The following is a 21,012-nucleotide window of genomic DNA, read 5'->3' as shown; positions in this document are numbered from 1 at the left end:
GTGTTTTATGGAACAGATGGTTCAGAATGCAGTGTTGTCCTACAAATGTAAACATAAACCAGCTTTTGGGCTTCTTTTAGCAAACATCTCTGTGATGTGTAAAGGTACGCAGCTTTTTGGAAATGGCAAAGTATTCCCATGACATCCTATTTAAGTGCATTTGTTCCTGTGTCTTTTGGGTGAGTGCCTATTCCTGTCTGTTCTGTTGGAGTTTGGCTTAATTGTGCAAGAGCAAAAGGAGTTTGGTTTTGATACATGAGAAGAAATGTTGGTAAGAACTGACTATACAGTCATATGCAAAAGTTTGGCCAAACCTGGAAGTTTTCATAATAGCAAGTCATAGCCTGCTGGTCTTTTAAATAAGCAAATTAATTTGGATAAATTTTAAATAAGGGTGTGACGATCCTCCAAATCCTTGATTCGATTACATTTTCGATTCTAAAGGCACGATTCGATTCGATTTTCGATTATGAATAATTAATTAATTAATAACCAATTAATTATTTGTAGCCTACCGTTTAAACTACCAGACCTGCATGGTCTTTGTTTTACCCATAAACAAATCATACAGTAAATGAATAAAGGCAAGATACACACATAATTACCACCTGTCAATCCCTTTTTCTGCGCGACTCGAGAATAGGCAGTGATCTGTGTCATTATAATGGCGTTGGTAAAAAAGACGCACAACCAACAAGAACCAGCCAACAGTATCTGAGGTGTTCGCTAAAATGACTAAGTACAAGTGAGTGAAAGATTGAAGCAGTCCTCTGACTGCCTGGACCTGCTGTCTCAAGCTCATATGGCTGTGTGTGCGTCTGTGTCTGTGTGGTCACGTGATGTGCATTTTCAGAGGTAGAGAGGAAGGAGGGCTGCTCAGAAATGCTACACGCCACTGTGGATGTCAAATCGCTGTCGTTCTAAAATGCCATTTAAAAACAAAGACAGTGTAAACAGGGCCTGAGTGTGTACTTTTCGCGAGCGGATTTGCAACGGGGGTGGCGGAGGATTGCGATGCCGGTGTTGTCTATCGGACGAACTGTACGTAATACGTACATAGCAGAGCTTGCAAAACTGTGTTTTTTGTCGCCAACACAAACATTGTCAACATAACTCACTGGAAATCCAAAATGCTTACACACCGGCGACTTCATTGAAAGAGGAGAGCGTTTAAGTTCTGTCGACGGGTCTCCTGCTTCTGCAGTTTAACAAGTACTTCAACAAGCCTGTTTTTTCCCGCTTGGCAAGCCAAGCTGACATGACATGGGGGCGTGGCAGCATCGACAATTCTATTTTTTGATTCGATAATCAAAATTGAGCATAAATTTCGATCGATTTTGATTAAAAATCGAAATCGTGACACCCCTAATTTTAAACCCTAGGAAAAAAGCACCATTTCAGTTCTGACATGGCATTTATTAAATCAACAGATGTGATGCAATTTAAGTCTTAACAAAAACAGACAGATGCAAAAATTTGGGCACCCTAACAGAATAATGACATCAATCTTTTGTAGAGTCATCTTTAGTTGAAATGGCAGCCTGTAGATGCTTCTTTATAGCCAAGGAAAAGTCCCTGAGTTCTTGCTGAAGACATTTTAGATTATTTTTCCTTGCAACATTTCTCCAGTTCAATCAGGTTTGATGGGTGCCAAGCATGAACGGCTATTTTCAAATCAATCCATAGATTTTCGATGATGTCCAAGTCTGTGGACTGTATTGTCCTTTCTAGATCATTGTACCGTGTCTGAAGATTAATTGGTAGATCTGGAACTGTGCTTTGGGTCATTGTCCTACAGCCTCTTGACTGATTTCTGGACATTGTTGTTCAGAATCTGCTGATACTGGGTGGAATTAACTCTGACAAGGTTTCCAGTACCTGTGCTTGCCACACATCAGCACAACATAATGGACCCTCCACCATATTTTACAGTAGGGAGCATGTTCTTCTCCTGGAATGCTGTATTTTTTCCGTCATGCAAAGCGTTTATGGTTGTGGCATCTGTTCACAGTATAGTTTTCCAAGAATGATTCAGGCTCGTCCAGATGATCCTTTGCCCTTTTCAAATGACTTCTTGTTGGCAGAATGCAGAAATGGCTTCTTCTGCATCACTCTTCCATTGAGCTGTTCTTTATGAAGAATGCGCTAAACTGTGGAACAATGTACAAGTAACATTATCAGCAGTAAGTTGTTGCTGGAGCTCTTTGGAGGTGGTCTGTTTTTTGGTTTACAATAAGTAAAAGCACAACTAGCAATCATCAATCTTAAATATCCTTTTTTTTTAATGGTTCCACCAGTGTTAGGATTGTTAAGGTTCACTGAGTCACTCAAATAGTTTTTTGTTGTTGTTGTTGTAATCAGTTAGTATCAAGTGACTACAGGTTTTAAAAACCCACACGAAAGAGAGGTGACCAAACTTTTGCATAGCCTATTTTTTCAGTTTAACTTAATTTTTCCACATCTCAATATGGCTACACTACTGTCTGAAACACATGACATTATCTAGCTTTTACTAGAAACCGAATGGCATTTCACTGTGATCTTCTCCTATAACGAAAGATCTCATAATTATGCAGCCACAGTGGGGTGCTCAAAGTTGTGCATAAAACTGTATGCAATGGCACATTTGTAGAGTTAGTTCATCCAAAGATTAAAAGTTATACACTATTTATTCAGCCTTGTGTGTTTCCATATTTTTATTTGTTTCAATATTTTCACTGTTTAGCACAAAATTAAAAATGTTTTAAACCTGTAACTGTTGAGTTAGAGGTTTTAGTGGAACAATATGGAAGTCATTGATTACAGGTTTCCAGTATTTTCAGTTAATAGAATTTTCAGTTTTGGGATAGAACTCCCTTTAAGACAGCAGGAAAACCTCCTGTGAAAGAGTGATCTTCAATTTCATGGGATACATTTAGCAGCACTGATAGTGTCAGTAGTATCTAGATGCAGCCTTGATGATGCAAGCTGAGACTGCAAATCTCAGTGATACATTGTCAGAAACAATGCACTCAGTGGAGCTAGTTATGTCACTGTGAGGAATAAGGTTAGGGGTGGGGTTAGGTGAGCGCATTAAAAACTATTGGATGCAGCTCAGATTGCAGTGCACCGGGTCTGCATCCAGACCCCTCTCGATAGTGTAATACTTTAGTATTTTCAATCATAATATAGTAGGGTAAGTTGATCTAAGCATTCATTTAGTTGTTCGAGATAAAAAGACATTTAAATTGAAGAGAGGAAGGACAGCTGAGCACTGATCACTTTACATCCACAGAAAATAGGGTGTTTAAATGTTAAAGAAAAGAAGAAAAAAATCCAGGCTGGCTAAATCCACAATAACTGTACGGTCAGCTAGAACACATAGTTTTCATCAAAGATTTGACTTAGCACAGAGCACAGAGCAAGCACAGATATATTGTTGGGTATTTATAGCACAGCTCGTGCACAGACACAGTTTAATCTGCTTTATTTGTGTGTGACATGTTCCTCATCCAGATCCTCTGCCTTACAGTGCTCTGAGGCAGTGTCAACACCATGACAGCACTGCTAAACCATCTCCCTGCCTGCCTGGCTCAGATCCGCCTTGTGAATGGAGTCTTCTTTTATCCTCTTCTGGTGGAAAGAGCTTGGGGTGAAATGGAGTTATTGCTTCGGCTGTAATCTAACCTGACCTTCCTGATGATTTTGGTGGTGATCAAGATAATGATGCTTATGATTAGGGGATGTCTGTAATGGGTTTTTTAGTAGCCAATTCTAATGCTGATGTCTAGGCAGCTGGTTGGCTGCTGGCCGATGTAATGTTGATATATTATGTAGTTTAAGAGTGTTAAAGCTCTCCCTGTGGTGAGAATAGCTTTTTATGTTGTTTACAAGATTGGCTGGTGTATTTATCAAGCTTAAAGATGCCAGAGTGCATTGATTCAATGTTACGTTTTTCTCTGATATCTACATAGTAGGTTTAAGGCTCTGGTAAGAGCAAAAATTCTCCAGAAACAGTTTTATATGCTCATTTATAACAACAGAAATTACCTCTAGAAAGAAAAGCTCAGTTTTGACTATATGTGGAATCGTTGTGAATATTAATGAGCTCTTCTCCGACACTTTACAGCTTGTAGCTCTGTTTCTGTTGCTCACACACACAGTGTGAAATACTCTGAAACACACACATGCAAAATATTTATACTTAGTTGTCAAATAATATTTTAAGTAGTGTTCTCCCCGTGTTTTGACGTGGGTTTTCTTCGGGTGCTCCAGCACATGCGGTATAAGAGGACTGAATGAACTAAAATGGTCGTAGTGTACAAGTGTGTGTGAATGAGAGAGTGTATGGGTGTTTCCCACTGCTGGGTTGTGGCTGGAAGGGTTTCTGCTGCATTAAACATATGCCAGAGAAGGGGTGTGCAATTTGGGGAAAATATCTAATTGAGATTTTTCTGACAGATATTACGATTGCAATTTGATTTGCGATTTAATTTTGTAGTCATGCTTCAGGTCAATAATCTGTAAGCCGTGGCAACAATTCTGCAACAGCTCTTGAAAATGAACTGTTTTTGTTTGGTGTCTTTGACTTTGAAGCCAAAATATTATTTTGGTATATTAATGCTTCTTATTCAACAGATGCCATCATCCCAATTGCCCGTGCTTTCTTGTTTGTTTTTTATTGTGGGCTTCCCGCATAGTATGGTTATAATTCTGATTGGGCAGAACGAAAGTTTGCTCACTCGATTGGCTAGTTAGGCTATCACACACAGACAGAAGTCATGCATTTGCTTTGGGCGGGGGAAATTAAATAATACATATATATTTCATATCACCTCTTGCGATTAGCTAACCACAGTGTTTCAAATTGCGATTGTGATTCGATCAATAACACAGCCCTATGCCATAGTAGTTGGTAGTTTATTTTGCTGTGGTGAGCCCTGATAAACCAGGAACTAAGCTGAAGGAAAATGAATGAATAAGTGAGTAGATGCCTTGTTAACTGAAGTGTTAGAGAAGTTTATTTTAGCTAGAAGGAGTGAGTGAATGAAATGAAAGTTTAATCCTGAGATATGTTGTGGATGGTATGTAGGCTAAATTATAATTATAATTGACAAAAGATGCATTTAGATGTATTTATACATGACAGAGATATCTTTAGAATTGTGATTATGCGTATGGGCATCACGATGGCACAGTGGGTAGGACAACTACCTTACAGCAAGAAGGTCACTGGTTCAAGCCCCGACTAGGTAAATTGGCATTTATGTATGGAGTTTGCATGTTCTCCCCGTGTTCGCTTAGGTTTCCTCTGGGTGCTCCGATTTCCCCAACAGTCCAAAGACATGTGGTATATGTGAATTGGATAAGCTAAATTCTCCTTAGTGTATGTGTGTGTGAAAGAGTGTGTATGGGTGTTTCCCAGTGTTGGGTTGTGGCCGGAAGTGCATTCCGCTTTGGCAACCCCTGATTAATAAAGGAATGAATGAATGATTGATTATACATATATGTAAACAGAGGCAGGAATTAATATCGACCTCCTCATTAACAGATATGTTTTATTGGTGTCCTTTCAGTAAATGACAGTAAAGAGCTGAGTGATATGACCCGATGCATAAACGTGCATTGAACACTCATATTTAGCAGTCTTGATGTGTTTGTTGCTTCATTACAAACATATGTGACACATTTCACAATATACATGTATACATGTAGAGACCCTGTAAATCATTGGGGGTGCTAAAGACATGCATAATCCCTCTTTCTGTTTTTTTTCTGACAACAAAGATGTGATGGGATGAAATACTCCATGTCTGGCTGTGTTGTCTAAGAGCTTTATAATGCTGGTCTTATTTTCAAAACAAGAGTCCCACAATACAAGCGTAGATCAACACACAAATAAGAGAAAATTATCATTATCATTCTTTGATTAGAAAACGCTGTGGCCAATCAAATGCTACCTGGTGCATAACCATACCTGGTTATTCCATGATCTAGTTTAGTGTTTTTTTCTCACTAACCTGTTTCTCAACTCTATTTTACACTCACATGATTTACATGAAATCGAGGGAATAATGGTTTTTGAGAGTCATGGTATGTCATTTGCATGTTCTGAACTTTCAGCATATCTATATTTTCTAGATTACCTTTAATTACAGATTTAAAAGGTGTGTTTATTTTGTGCATTTCTTTAAATTGCTTGATAATTGATTTTAATTAATATCAAAAATCTAAAAATATTAGTACGGTAGTATGACTGTAGGACATTTATTCAAATGTTACTAAGGTTTTGAAATGTTTAGTCAAGTGTCATTACTTTGTATAGACACTTCCTAAATTTACGAATATCAGATGTTTATTACTATATACAGGTATATACTATATATACTTATTATATGTGAGCGGCATGGTGGTGCAGTGAGTAGTGGGTAGACATGTGGTATAGGTGAATCTAAATTTACTGTAGTGTATGTCCTGGTCCTTCAAGTTGTGGGTTGAGCATTGGGCTAACGACTCACTTCGTAAAAATTTGATGTTACCAAATACCAACACGGTGTAGCTAAATATCAACTTTAATATAAACGGCCCTGGGAGTATGTATATATAGGAGCAGAGCTGGCGCATCCATTGAGGCGACCTAGGCGGCCGCCTAGGGCGGCGGTATAGAGAGGGCGGCATCCGCGACACCTCCCTTACCACCCGCGTCCTCAGTTATGTCCGCAACACCTCCCTCACCACCCATGTCCTCAGATATATTCGCGCATAGACGCAAGAATAGAGAGGGCGGCATCAGCGACACCTCCATCAGCACCCGCGTGTCCTCAGTTATATCCGCGCATAGGGCGGTAGAATAGATTGCGCAGTGTCCGCGACACCTCCCTCCCTCCCTCAGCACCCGCGCGTCCTCAGTTATATCCGCGCATAGGGCAGCAGAATAGAGGTCCGCAACACGTCACATTTTCATAACTGGTCACTTTCGTTTTCACATTGGGGTTGAGGGCGGTGTGATCGTCCTCTGCCTAGAGCGGCAGTTCAGCTTCCTCCGGCCCTGTATAGGAGCACATGTTATATTTAATATTTTATGAAAATACTCTTATATTCAGGATGGATATTAGCTCGCTTCCAATTTAACATACCTCTTTTAGTCCTGCTTCAACAGCTTGTGTCATAAGAAATTAAACGTTGTTCCTCATGTTTCTGAATGAAAATGATTGATGCACAGCACGCAGCCAAGCATAGGCTATTTATTAGACAATCAATTTCAATGCCTGTTCTAGTTACACAATGTGTTTAACCAGTAATGTTACCCAATTTCTGAAAAAGCACGCACAACCAATGGCTTTGTTTCACAGGCGAAAAAAGCAGGCATTATTGCTGGACTCGATCGAGATCAAATTGTCGAGTACCACAGCATGACAACCCAGCATTCGCTCTGTTTTAATTCAGTTTGTGGTTCAAACATTTATGGTTGAAATAATCCAGATTAGCCTATTGCCACACTTGTGCAGCATTAAATACTGAATCTAACCAAGTGAAAATGGAGCAGGTAGTGACTTAATGGACTAATTTACATTGTTCCTTCTATATACAAAACGAGGCAAGGGTGCAGCGTAATGTTTAAGCTGTTCTGTATTTACATAAAAATAGAAATATTTCCCAGTGATGGATTGTGGCTGGAAGGGCATCCGCTCTGTAAAACATATGCTGGATATGGTGGCGGTTTATTCCGCTATGGCAACCCCAGATTAATAAAGGGACTAAGCTGAAAAGTAAATGAATGAATGAATGAATGAATGAATAAAAAAAGAAATAATTAGAATATGTCTTATTGATGACCAGAAGATGAGTTTTAACTGCTAAAATTGTTCACTGCGGAGGGACCTTAGACATACACATAATTAAAGGGCCATGAAACCCCCTCGTTTCAGCAGGGTGTTTCACACCTCTACTTTGGAAAAAGTTAGAAAAGTGGGCGTGTCCAGCTCCGATTAGGGGGGAGTGTCGGAGAAAGAAAAGAGGAGAAAAGAGTGTCTATTTGGGCACGCTCTGACTTTCAGAGTCAAAACACACACACACACACAAACAGGGGAGAAAGTGATGGTGTTTATATGGACATTTGTAGTTGAATTATTTGCCAAATTATTAAATGGTGGACTTTAACTGCAGTTTGGCTCTTTCATTCAGAGAATTCATTCATGTCCCTCGCGACAAACGAGATATTTGATTCGAGGAACTGCTCTAAGCGTGTATTTTTGATGCAATGTTTGATACCGCACGGCGAATGAGAGAAAAAAAAAACCCTCAGCATTTCCCGGAAACTTAGATGCACACGGCAGGTAGCGTCAGAAAGCTGCGTATGTTATTCCAGTCACAAAATGCGGTGAAAATCCTACACAAGGTTAAAGTTTGGTTGTGGTGCTAACATGTTTACACTCGGTGTAATAGTTTGTTCAACTCCAAATGGCATTAAAAGTGTCACATACTGTATTTATAAGATCTAATTCACCCAAAAATGCCATTTCTGTCTTAATGTAATGATGTATTTGAGCTGATCGGGAGCTGTTTGTTTACTACTGCCCGTCCCAGCCAATGATGCCTGCTTTTTCGAACAGAACCTGCATAGGCTGTAAATAACATTGAATAAAGTGCACAGAGTAATCATTTGAGAGCCGCACGGGAAGTATGATTTGCAGGTGTGTGCTTTTTTCTCACAGTGATGGCGGCCATGAGCCTTAACTGGAAGTGAAAGTGAAGGCGCGCACATCATTTAAATGATGCGCATTTTAAAGTTATGATTACAACAAGCACTTCATGTTTTTAGCGCACACAAAGTGTTTACTGGGTCAGTATATCTAGTGTAGCCCATATAACATTGAATAATGCAAGAAGGAATCTGATAGTGACAAATGTTTTTTGTTACCAGTGAAAAAATTGTCTAGTAATGACAAGCATATCTCTCAAACATAATAATTCAGCTTCAGAATTATGTAAATGAAATCACTTTTACTGTGAATTAACAACCAGGACAAATGTAAAGCTATTCAAGTCCATTATTCAAAGTCTACACAAAATTCATCATTTTAACCAGCAGTAAACTTGCACATAGGCCTAATATTATTATTGTTGTTTTACCATATGTTTAATAATTAATAATATTAATTGTCTACATCTTTTACATTTTACATCTACAAAAAAAATTGTGATCTTGATTTTAAGCAAAAAAAAAAAAGTGATTTTCATTTTAGCCAGATTCGTGCAGCACTTATACCCCCCAAACTGAAAGTGCTTTTAATGTACAATTTGTATCATGACTCTGAATATCATCATTTTGAGATTTCAGGCCATTACCCAGGTGATAATGAGCTGCTCTCCAGCACAGCTCAACAATTGTGATGTGAAGCACAAAAGTTCATGCAGTGATGCATGTAATTCATTAAACATGTTGACATTATAACAGTTGCACAGTGTCATTTATCTATTCATCAACACTAAAACTAAAACTACTGCAGTAGTTAAAACATTTTAGCATATGTTTGTTTGAGGGCGACATGGTGGCTTAGTGGTTAGCACTGTCGCCTCACAGCAAGAAGGTCGCTGGTTTGAGCCCCAGCTGGTTTAGTTGGCATTTCTGTTTGCATGTTCTCCCTGTGTTCGTGTGGGTTTCCTCCGGGTGCTCCGGTTTCCCCCACAATCCTAAGACATGCGCTATATGTGAATTGGGTAAGCTAACTTGTCTGTAGTGTTTGTGTGACAATGTGAGAGTGTAAGGGTGTTTCCTAGTACTGGGTTGCAGCTGGACAAAAAACATGCTGGATAAGTCACTGTGGCAACCGCAGATGAATAAAAGGACTAAACAAAGTGTGCTAAGAAAATGAATGAATAGATGTGTTTGATTTTTAAAGAATGAGTTTTTGTCTTTTTTTTTTTTTTTTTGATCAGTTTGATTTCCTCTGCAATTTTATTTTCACTGTTTGGCATCATCTTGTGACTGAATAAATCATAGGTCTCCATTCAGCAATTTTCATTGATGTCACTTTGAGTTTATTTAAAGTATTAACACACTATTACAGCTTTCTTGCAATAAGCAGGATAAAGTACATCCAGGTGGTTGCTTCATGAACAATACACTCTTCAGGCTTACACTGCAGGCTCATTTATAAATTATGGCTAATTGGTATGACATGCTGCTTTAAAATCGTACCCTACACAAAGAGCTGTTAAATAATAATAATAATAAAAAAGTTTTTAAAAATGTATCTGAAATGAAATCGCAAAGTAGGTAATACATTTTTTGATTTTGAGTTTAGTACACGAACATTAGAAAAGTGCATTCTACATATTATCAATATGAGTAGTATGAATGTAATTTGGATGTACAACATCTGGCATTTCTCTTTATCAGATGGACTACCAGCATCATGGGATAGCGTAGAATCTCACTTCAGAATCTCACCAGATATAGTACTATGAATTCAGACATATCACAGTTGAAGTCAAAATTATTAGCCCCCTTCAAATTCTTTTCTTCTTTTTAAAATATTTTCTAAATGATGTTTAGCAGTGCAAGAAAATTTTCACAGTATGTCTGATAGTATGTTTTCGTCTGGAGAAAGTCTTATTTGTTTTATTTTGGCTAGAATAAAAGCAGTTTTTAATTTTTAAACACCATTTTAGGGACACAATTATTAGCCCCTTTAAGCAATTTTTTTTTCCTCTCGATAATCTACAGAACAAACCACTGTTATATTATATTATATATGTTGTATTGAAAAATTCTCTTTTATCACACTACTTAGGAAAATACGTGACTTCAGGGTGCTTTCACATTAGCGTTTAACATTCAGAACAGCACTTTTGGTTCACACTTAGGTTTGTTTGATGTCAGAGTATGGTACGTTTAGCTAGTGTGAACAATGTCTTCTGAACTTGGGTGCGCACCCTTGAACTGTATGAGTCCGCCTGAAAGAGGTGGTCTGGGGTACAGTTTGAGTAAACTCTGATCCAATTCACTTCTGGTATGAATGCAATCGTATCAAATAATGGAAGTGAACCGACAACTTTACAACAAACTCGTTTTCATAACGTTCATTCCTGTGTTTGTGTGTGTGTGTATGTGTTTGTGTTTGTGTTTGTGTGCGTTAGCGTGTGTGTGCATGTGTCTGTGTATCCAACACAATCTCACGGCAATTCGTAACTTTTTCATTTAGTGGCTGATTCGTATGAATTCGTACGATCTAATTCGTATATTTTAGTACGATTTGCTCATCCCCCAATGATGGTTGTGTTTAGGGGTGGGGTGAGGTGCCATGTCCCTTTTTGAAATCGTACAATTTCGTACAATTGAACTCGTACAAATTTGTACGAATTAAACTGCCAAAACGTAAAATACTTACGTTTTCTCGTGAGATCAGGCTGGTGTATCACATACTGTACCTTGGTGACAAGCAGTGACTGAGCCAGGGCAAACACAGTGATAATGCCTGCTTGTCTACTCCAAAAACAGCTTCTGCAGACATTGCGTGATGTTCTGAATGTTTATAATATTTTTACAGCAGAAAAACGGAAGTTGCTTTCTGTCCAAAACCAAAAGATTCAGTAAAAGCAAAACGACCGTGATGTGCTTAACGCTATGTCTTTCCATTTTGGCACTTTGCTTTCATGGCCATCACCTAGCAACAGCTGTACACACAACAGCAGCTCGATGACACAATCAGACCAGGGTTCAGAAAGAAAAAAGGCAGTGTGAACACAAACCAACCAAGAAGGTGGCATGGGGGGACAATCGAACTTGAGTTTGGTCCAGGCAGTTGAACCAAGTGTGAAAGCGCCTTTAGATACAGTCTGTGAACTAAAATTGCAATTGATACTGAATTATTGAATATATTGTCAGCTCTGTATGACGTTCACGCATTAGGCTTTTAACAGTACATAATTTTAAAACATAAAATGCATCTTTCAAAAGCCCCCCAATAAAAAAACTACTTGCTAAATGCATTTCCAGAGGCATCGGTGCAAGACTGAGCAGTTTGTTGAACCCGTGCGCAGGTGTCTGTCTGCATAATGCATGTCTCATCCTCGGTTTTGTGTTCCTGCTCTGATGGCTCCGAACACGCAGTGCTTTGTGATTTAGGCATCACAGAGCTTCTACGACCCAATTATTCAGTGTTTGATAACTCGCTGTACTTCTCACCAGGCCGCTTTGATCTGCGCTCTCTTCTCCAGCCGCCACTCTGTTGAGCACAGTTAGTTCTCCTATGTCTCCAATATCTAAAGAAGAACCTCCAGCCCCTGCTTTATTTACACTTTCTGCCTCTTTTCCCTCTTGCCATCTGAGTTGTGTGGGTCAAAAGCAGGTCAAAGCACTGTAGTATTAATTAAATATTGCTTTGCTTTTCTGTTCCTCACAGTTGGCTTCTGATTTCCTCTCTGTCTGCTTTGTGCTTTGCGATGCTCTACTAAGCTGAAGTCCTGCCTAAATCCATCTGGTGCATGGACAAATTTAGAAATATAAGTGCGCTCAGAGTCAATAGCTTTGATTAAACCATCAGGTAGACTGCATTAAGAAATGGGGCGTGAATAATTGAGCTACATGAAATCTGTTGTTTCTTTTGTCATGGTAATTTGCCTTGATTGATTTTTAAAGTCGATTTTAAAGTAAACAAGAAGGGGAAATTGCAACCCATTTCATTTTCTGTATATTGAGTCAAAGTGCAAAACAGTAGGTAATTTGGTCTAGAATTGAGAAAAGACAGACATAGCTGATTCAGATAGGATTAAAATCAAAATAATTTCTCTAACGTTGCCCAGTAAAACTAGTCCCATCCAAATAGAGATAAAGAGAGGCAGAACGCTTCACTGTGATGTGATATCATGAATTCATTCCAATAAAAAAGCAGTATACTATCCCTTTTTAGGCATTTTAATTGATTTCAATTAAGTTCTACCCCAGAGTGCAGCTGAATAGTCTCTTTAACTCATTATTAGCATGTCATGAAGTGACAGGGGAGTTTGGCATCCTAGAAGCGCGAAGCTCTTGTCAATCTTTCTTTCAAGTGTTCGCACTTCTCTCTGCAGCCTAATGAACACATTTCTTTCCCTAGAGATTTGTGCCGAGTCCCCACTGTGAAGAGTGCACTAATCGGCTGTGAAGGTTTACTCAACACGCGGCTAATTTGTTTTAAATGAGCTGGAGAGACTTGTGCTAATAAAAATAATAAAAGTCCAAAGAGGAGGACAAGGGACTTAGCCAGAGAGCAAAAAAGAGTGTAAAGAGCAAGGTAGAAAGACCCCAATTACCTGTTCATTAGTCTCGACCGCTCATTAAAATGGATTTCTTCATTTAGAGATCTAATTGATGACCCTCATTGTACCAACAAGAGTGGCAGAATGTGCTTGTCCATGACCTTTGATCCTTCCGGACATTCCCTTACACCCTCAAGACTTGCAAGTTAAGTGACAAATTAAGTTGCATGTTTTGGCACACTGAGTCAAGTGAAGAGTGTGTGTCCTCGTGTGTGCATGCATTCTTGGTGTCCTTGTTGTATCCTTGGTTTTGTTTCCATATTTTTAAAACTCAAGTCGCACTTGTTTGGGTCCAAGGAATACCATAAGTCCTTAAAAACAAGTTCATACAGCAACATGGAAGAGGCACACAATGTTTTTATTTTGCACTTGAGCTGGTCTTTATCTCTTGGATAAAAAGGTGCGAGTTTTATTTTTAAGTGGTTTGCAGAAAGCCACCAACTTTTATCCAAAGTACAGCTTTGCTTTGTTTGGATGAAGGAACAGCAGCCTAGAGACATTCTAATGCTTACCAGGTGTTAGAATCAAAACGAGAAACAAAGAAAGACAAATACTTTGTTTATATGTTGCATAAAGTGTTGAAACAAGATGCACAATGTAGGAAAAATTGGATTGAGATCTGTTGAATCTGGAGGCCATTTGAGTAACGTGAAATCATTGTCATGTTCAAGAAACCAGTCTGAGGTGATTTGCGCTTTATGACATGGTGTGTTATCCTGCTGGTAGCCATCAGAAGATGGCTGTGGTCATAAAGGGATGGACATGGTCAGCAACAATACTTGGGTAGGCTGTGGCATTGACACAATGCTCAATTAGTACTAATGAACTCAAAGTGTACCAAAACAAATCCCCCACACCATTACACCACCACCACCAGCCTGAACCTTTGATACAAGGCAGGATTGATCCATGTTTTCATGTTGTTGATGCCAAATTTTGAGCCTGCCATCTGAATGTCGCAGCAGAAATTGAGACTCATCAGACCAGGCAATGTTTTTCCAATGCTCTATTGTCCAATTTTGGTGACCCTGTGTGAATTGTAGCCTCAGTTTTCTGTTCTTAGCTGAGAGGAGTGGCACATGGTGTGGTCTTCTGCTGCTGTAGTCCATCTGCCTTAAGGTTTGATGTGTTGTACGCTGGTCTTCTCAGTTGTAACGATTGGGTATTTGAGTTACTGATGCGTTTCTATCCGCTCAAACCAGTCCGGCTATTCTCCTCAGACGTTTGGCATCAAGCCATGAGCATCCACAGTACTGCCGCTTACTGGATTTTTTTTTTGTTTGTTTTTTTTGGAGCATTCTCTGTAAACCCTAGATATGGTTGTGCAACTCTCATTCACACACATAGACTACAGATGATTTAGCTTACCCCATTGACCCTTCGCCAAGCCACGCCCAATCGTGTCTTAGTAACTGTAGCTATGCGCAGGGGCTCTGTCAAGCTTTCGAGCGAGTGCATATGGATTGTGCAAATCTGATACCCGGTATCCTTAAAGTTTGGACGGCATGGTGGAATTTTGTCCTTTTTCGATACCTAAAAAACCCAAGAGAAATGGAGTATAATAAAGAAATTACAAGGAAAGCAAAGAGATGCACCTACAATAAACAGTGCTTTATGCATTCCCGTGAAGTCTAACAGTAATCAGAAAGCACAATTGAATAATCAAATGCAAAAATAGCGGTTTATAGACTTCATTGTACACTGTAAAAAACATTATGACAAAAGGTCTGTTTTTGTTGCTTTAATCTATTTAATTAATGAATCAGGTTTCAACATTTCAACAAGTTATACAAAGTTTTTTAGTCTAGTTTACTAATAATTTTAGTCAGTCTGATTGAAATATGTTGAGATGACTAGAAAAGTTCATTTGACTTAACAAAAAAAAGTGGCAACAAGATTTTTTACAGTGCATATATAATAAAAAAATAGGCCTTTATTAAAGTTACAATCAGTGCTATTTCTTTTGACTGAAATCTTGCAACTCTTTTAAAATGTTCACAGTCACAGACCTTAAAACACACTTTAAAATTTGTGAGTGTGGCTCCTGGTCTGCTATAATGTCAACTCAGCATTGCCTATCCTGTGATGTGACTTATAGATGCACACATTGTGATATGGATGCTAAATCGATACCTCTTGCTGTCCTTTTGCCGAGTACAAAAACCTTGTGAGCTGTCTCTGCCATCTGCTGCCTAGAGAGTGAGTTGCTTAATACAGGCTAATTCATGCTGCACTGACAGGAAGTGACCAACACCAACAGGTTTGTTTATTTGGTTTTGTTTGATCAGTGTCTCATCAGCCTCATCCACACACAGTTTATGCTGTAGTTTGTTGATGCTCACATCTTTATTGGAGTGTGCTGCAAACTTATGTTGCGACTCAGCCAGAGAAAACAAACTGCTGCTGCAGTGGAAAGGTGGTGTCATGCTTTCATGAGAATACAAATCAATAATTTCCTCCACAGTAACACTTATAGACTGTGACTTTGTGTGAGTACTGTTACTTTATAAAAAGAGAGAGAGAAAAGTTTTTGTGTGTGTATCCTTGATTTAAAATGCAATGTTATTACATCAGTGAAAATATATACTTTTGCTGGATGTTTTTTGGAGAAGTTTTCTTGAGAAGTTTCTCTGTTGTTACTTTTTTATTCCTGAAACTCTGGAACCACAAAGGACTTGGTGGGGGAAAAGAAAAAAAAAAGATTTGAAATCCAGGATCTGGACAAGATGCCACAAAGGCAAAAGAGTAGATTAAAAGTCTCTATATTAAGAGTAGTACTATAAAGGGACAAAATAATGTTAAAGCCAGACTAGGGCAGGCACTTATTAAGAGCAGAGAGCGTGTTATTCTGTCACACTATCTTAATATGCTTTAGAGAGTGACGTGAATCTTTCATAATAAGAAGGGCTTGTTTAAATAGAGTGTGCAGTTAAGAATATCTCTCTTATTACTGCCTCCATTGCTTTTTTTTAGAATAATCTGAGAAATTGTTGTTGTGAGACAGTAGAATAAATGGTTTTCTGCAATATGCTTCAGATAAATGTGTGGGACCCTTTTGCCAGGTATTGTTTTAGGAAAATATAGAGATTTATTATAAAGGTGTACTTTATAATAATACAAGCGCAATACAAGCGTATACCTAATGTTTATTTATCACCCATGTTTATAGCACAGTGTGTGCAGACAATTACATCCAAAAATGTAAAGGATTAGTTCAGCTAAAAATAACATATCAGGTTTTTGGCACAAAAACATGTTAATGGAGCTCAGTTACAGTTACACTATCTGACAAAGTCTTGTCAGGTGTCCAAGTTGAAGGAACAACAAATAATAACTTGACTTCTAGTTGATCATTTGGTATCAGAAGTGGCTTATTATAAAGACAAAGGCCTCTAGATTGCGCTTATTTTACCCAAATAAAATATGATCATGCCTTGATTTTTAATTATTTAATTAGGACAGTAAGGTCTGACTTTGCTTCGACAAAAGTCTTGTCATTAACATAAATAATGTACAGTATAAAATATAAAGTCATAGTGCAGTTGAAAAAGAATTAATATTGTGTATGACTCCCATGAGCTTGGAGGACTGCATCCATACATCTTTATAATGACTCAAATAATTTATCGATAAAGTAATCTGAAATGGCAAAGAAATCGTTCTTGCAGGACTTACAGAGTTCATCATGATTATTTGGATTCATCTTCAATGCCTCCTCCTTCATCTTAATGCCTCCAGTTATGCTCTATAATGTGTATGTCTGATGACTGAGCTGGCCAATTCTGGAGCACCAAGACCTTCTTTACTTTTAGGAATTTTGATGTGGAGGCTGAACTATGAGAAGGAGCACTATCCTTAACCTCTCCTGTAGTTTGTAATGTGATGGGCAGCACAAATGTCTTGATACCTCAAGTTGTTGATGTTGCCATCCACTCTGCAGATCTCTCGCACGCCCCAATACTGAATTTAACCCAAAACCATGATTTTCCCTTCACCAAACTTGACTAATATCTGTGAGAATCTTGCAGCAATGCAGGTTCCAATAGGTTTTCTGCAGTATTTGTGATGATTGGGATGCAGTTCAACAGATGATTCGTTGAAAAAATACCTTCTGCCACTTTTTCAAAGGATCAACTAGAAATCAAGTTATTATTTGTTGTTCTTACAACTGCGATCGATGATAAGACTTTTGGCAGGTAATGTAGAGTTACAGTTGAACCAGTTAAATCAAATGGAAGCATTTATTTATTTATTTTTTGTTCCTTTTCTGTACTTTGAACATCTAGTGACCCAGGCTGTTCATGGAGAATGAGATGCCTCTCGAATTTAATGTAAAATATTTGTAAAATATTCCATTGTTTTTTATCCAAACACACCTGATGTGCATGGCCGTTATACACTCATGTCTTTTGCTGTGCCTCACACATGAGTGACACATTTTTTAGATACTGCATCAAAAAGTATCAGCACTTTTCCGTATTTTGTGATTTGTTTATAGATTTTTTAAGTTCCTCATTTAGGGCGAGGCAGTGGCACAGTAGGTAGTGCTGTCATCTCACAGCAAGAAGGTCGCTGGGTCGCTGGTTCGAACCTCGGCTCAGTTGGCGTTTCTGTGTGGAGTTTGCATGTTCTCCCTGCCTTCGCGTGGGTTTCCTCCGGGTGCTCCATTTTCCCCCACAGTCTAAAGACATGCGGTACAGGTGAATTGGGTAGGCTAAATTGTCCATAGTGTATGAGTATGTATGAATGTGTGTGTGGAAAAACTTGCTGGATAAGTTGGCGGTATATTCCGCTGTGGCGACCCCAGATTAATAAAGGGACTAAGCTGACAAGAAAATGAATGAATGAAGTTCCTCATTTATTTATTTATAATAATAATAATAATAATAATAATGCATTTACACATTTGAATTGAAATATGGGACATTGATAATAGATTTTTTTACATTGTACCATAACGTACTGTGTTTTTTACAGTGTGCCAGTGTACTGATGATGATTCAGGATGGCTACATGAACTGTTACACCCATAGTTAGAAGATGTTTGAAATGGGAATAGAAAGCAATGTCTTTCATGGTCATGTAAGATCTAATTGGATTGTGGATTGTGTGCCGATCTGTGAACTGCTGATAGTGTAAGTGGGCCAAAGCTTTGGGAGGGACAGGAAGAGGATGTTGATAAACAGATGAATTTGTGGAGAGCATAGAAGGTACTGAGCAAATGTTTTGGATCTTTTGTAGATATTTCATCACCTGCCCTCTATAATCTGGGTTTCAGAAATGTATTGTTTTTATGCAGAGACCCGAATCTAACATGGGTTCTCTATAAGCATCTTAGCTTAGAAACCTGCTGTCCATCCTGTGTAAACTGGAGCAGACAGATTACTTTTTCTTACGTACTTTTTCCCTACTGTATTCTATTTTCTGACTTTTTATCCTTCAATTAATTTCAGAACTGTTAATTCCACTTCAGCATTATAGGCTGTGTGAATTGACACAGTGTCTGAGCCTTCATCCATTAAGTGCTTCTAATCACTTAGTAGAGAAGTGTTTCCTAACTATTTATGTGTGTGTGTGTGTGTGTGTGTGTGTGTGTGTGTGTGTGTGTGTGTGTGTGTGTGTGTGTGTGTGTGTGTGTGTGTGTGTGTGTGTGTGTGTGTGTGTGTGTGTGTGTGTGTGTGTGCATTTGCATCATGTTGACATTGCTTTCTGAGAGAAAGATTAGTTTTTTAAATCCCTCACAACTGTCCTGTCCATTATGTTAAATCCTACTCCAGTTGATCTGTATCTTCCCCAGTATGTTGTCTACAAGCATGTGTTTGAACTGAAATAAATCATGATGTTGCATATAATGTTATGTAATGTTAGTACTGGGGTATTATGCAAATAAAATGTTTTGATAATCTCCTATGTTAAGAAGAACTGTTTAGAGCTCCATATACAGAAATGTAAGATATCATGTAACAAATGTCTTAAGGATATATTACCAGTACCATAGCTTAATTTATTTCTGGGAACCTGCCTTTATATACAGGTTTGATTGTCTTTTTAAAGTTTTTGTCTTTATTTCAGTTGTATTTTTTTTTTTTCAGAATATTTTAGTTTTAGCAATTTTACTACTTGTTTGTAAAGTTTTTTTTGTAAAGTTTTTTTTTTAAATTTCAGATAGCTGCCAACGTTTCCAGTTTTGGCATTTATATACACTTTCCAGCCAATTCCACGTACACCTTACTACTACTAGGTTGGACACCCTTTTGCCTTCAGAACTGACTTAATTCTTTGTGGCATAGATAGAACAGCCTCTCACTGGATATTTATTTATCTATTTTTTATTTTTTTCCGGCTCATTCTCTGTAAACCTTAGAGATGGTTGTGCATGAAAATCCCAGTCAGCAAATCATCAGTTTCTGAAATACTCAAACCAGCCCGTCTGGTGCCAACAACCATGCCAGGTTTGAACTGCAGCAGATCCTCTTGACCATGTCTATATGCCTAAATGCATTGAGTTGCTGCCATGTGATTGGTCGATTAAAAGGTAACGTTAACCAGCAGTTAGACAGTTATACCTAATAAAGTGACCAGTGAGTGTATATAGTTAGTTAGTTAGTTAGTTAGTTAGTTAGTTAGTTAGTTAGTTAGTTAGTTAGTTAGTTAGTTAGTTAGTTAGTTCTTCACATTCATCATTTAAAAAAATAAATATCCATAATATTCATCAAAATATCCATTGCCAATTTCTGTTACACAAATACACAGAATCAAGCACAGAAAAAAAAATATTCTAAATAATTAAAAAAAGGCTGTTCCTCTTTACAGTTGCCTTATGATTCATGTGTTTTTTATTATTCCTCAATATATTGTGCAATAAGTTATACAGACTATTACAGACTATGTATCAATTAAAAACTACTAAAATTGCCACTTTATTTTACTCTTGAACGTAATTTGTTACTTTCAAAAATATTTTGATGACATTTAGTTAAAATTTGTCATTTCTGTTTCCACACTTGAATAGACATATTCATTACAGTACTCCAGACACTTTGGTAACAAAGTGGTATAATATAGTGACATAGTATGTTTTAAAGCCATTTGATGTATTCTCAACTGAAACATGAAGACAGGGCTGGACTTTTAGTAAGTCCTTCTATGTATAAAAACAGCCAAATATAATTTTGTTTTCATCGCAGCTCATTAAGAGTGGTTGAACATCACATCAAATGAAAAGCAAATGAGAAGCATCTTGAATTGGACGGGACATGTCAGATGCAGAGTGATGTATGAAACTGAAGTATGAGGTGATGTCAAAAGAATCATTAATCCATTTAGATGGATGTGACAAACAGCAGGATTTAGATGTTTATATCTTGTGAATGCGAATTTTGTCACCGTTTTGAAGCACACTATCTAATAGATATCCTTTAAACAAACATACAAATGCTACATCTAAAAAGCTTTATTTTAATGTCATGGGGCATTTAATTTTTTGACATTATTTGTCATTATTTGTCATTAATTTGACATATTTGTCATCCAAAAGCTCATTTGTCCTATAAACCCTCAGGTGTCCTTGCTCGATTTTCCTCACTGATTTCAGCCTGAAATCACACTTGCAGCATAAAGTAGAGCTTGACAGATTTGTGAATGTTTCAACAGCTTTAGGAAAGACAGTTTTGAGGTTTTCTATGTTCCTCCTGTCTTCCCCCTAATGGAGCAGATGAGTTGAAGCACACG

At 38.0% G+C, this 21,012-nt stretch overlaps 1 protein-coding gene and 1 long non-coding RNA gene across 2 annotated transcripts in view; both read left to right on the top strand.

Annotated features, from left to right (window-relative positions):
• The window catches only part of plch1 (phospholipase C, eta 1), a 157,788-nt gene that overhangs the window by 54,671 nt on the left and 82,105 nt on the right, over window positions 1-21,012 (top strand). The gene's annotated exons all lie outside the window — the stretch shown is intronic.
• On the top strand, window positions 2,219-8,430 carry LOC147832891 (uncharacterized). Its single transcript, XR_015515123.1, has 3 exons — window positions 2,219-5,534; window positions 5,725-6,588; window positions 7,036-8,430. It is a non-coding gene; the product is annotated as an uncharacterized LOC147832891 (long non-coding RNA).

The sequence above is a fragment of the Danio rerio genome, chromosome 18 (assembly GCF_052040795.2).
Source record: "Danio rerio strain M-AB ecotype USA chromosome 18, GRCz13ab, whole genome shotgun sequence".
NCBI classification, from domain to species: Eukaryota; Metazoa; Chordata; class Actinopteri; order Cypriniformes; family Danionidae; genus Danio; species Danio rerio.
This window is presented reverse-complemented; position numbering and strand designations above follow the sequence as displayed.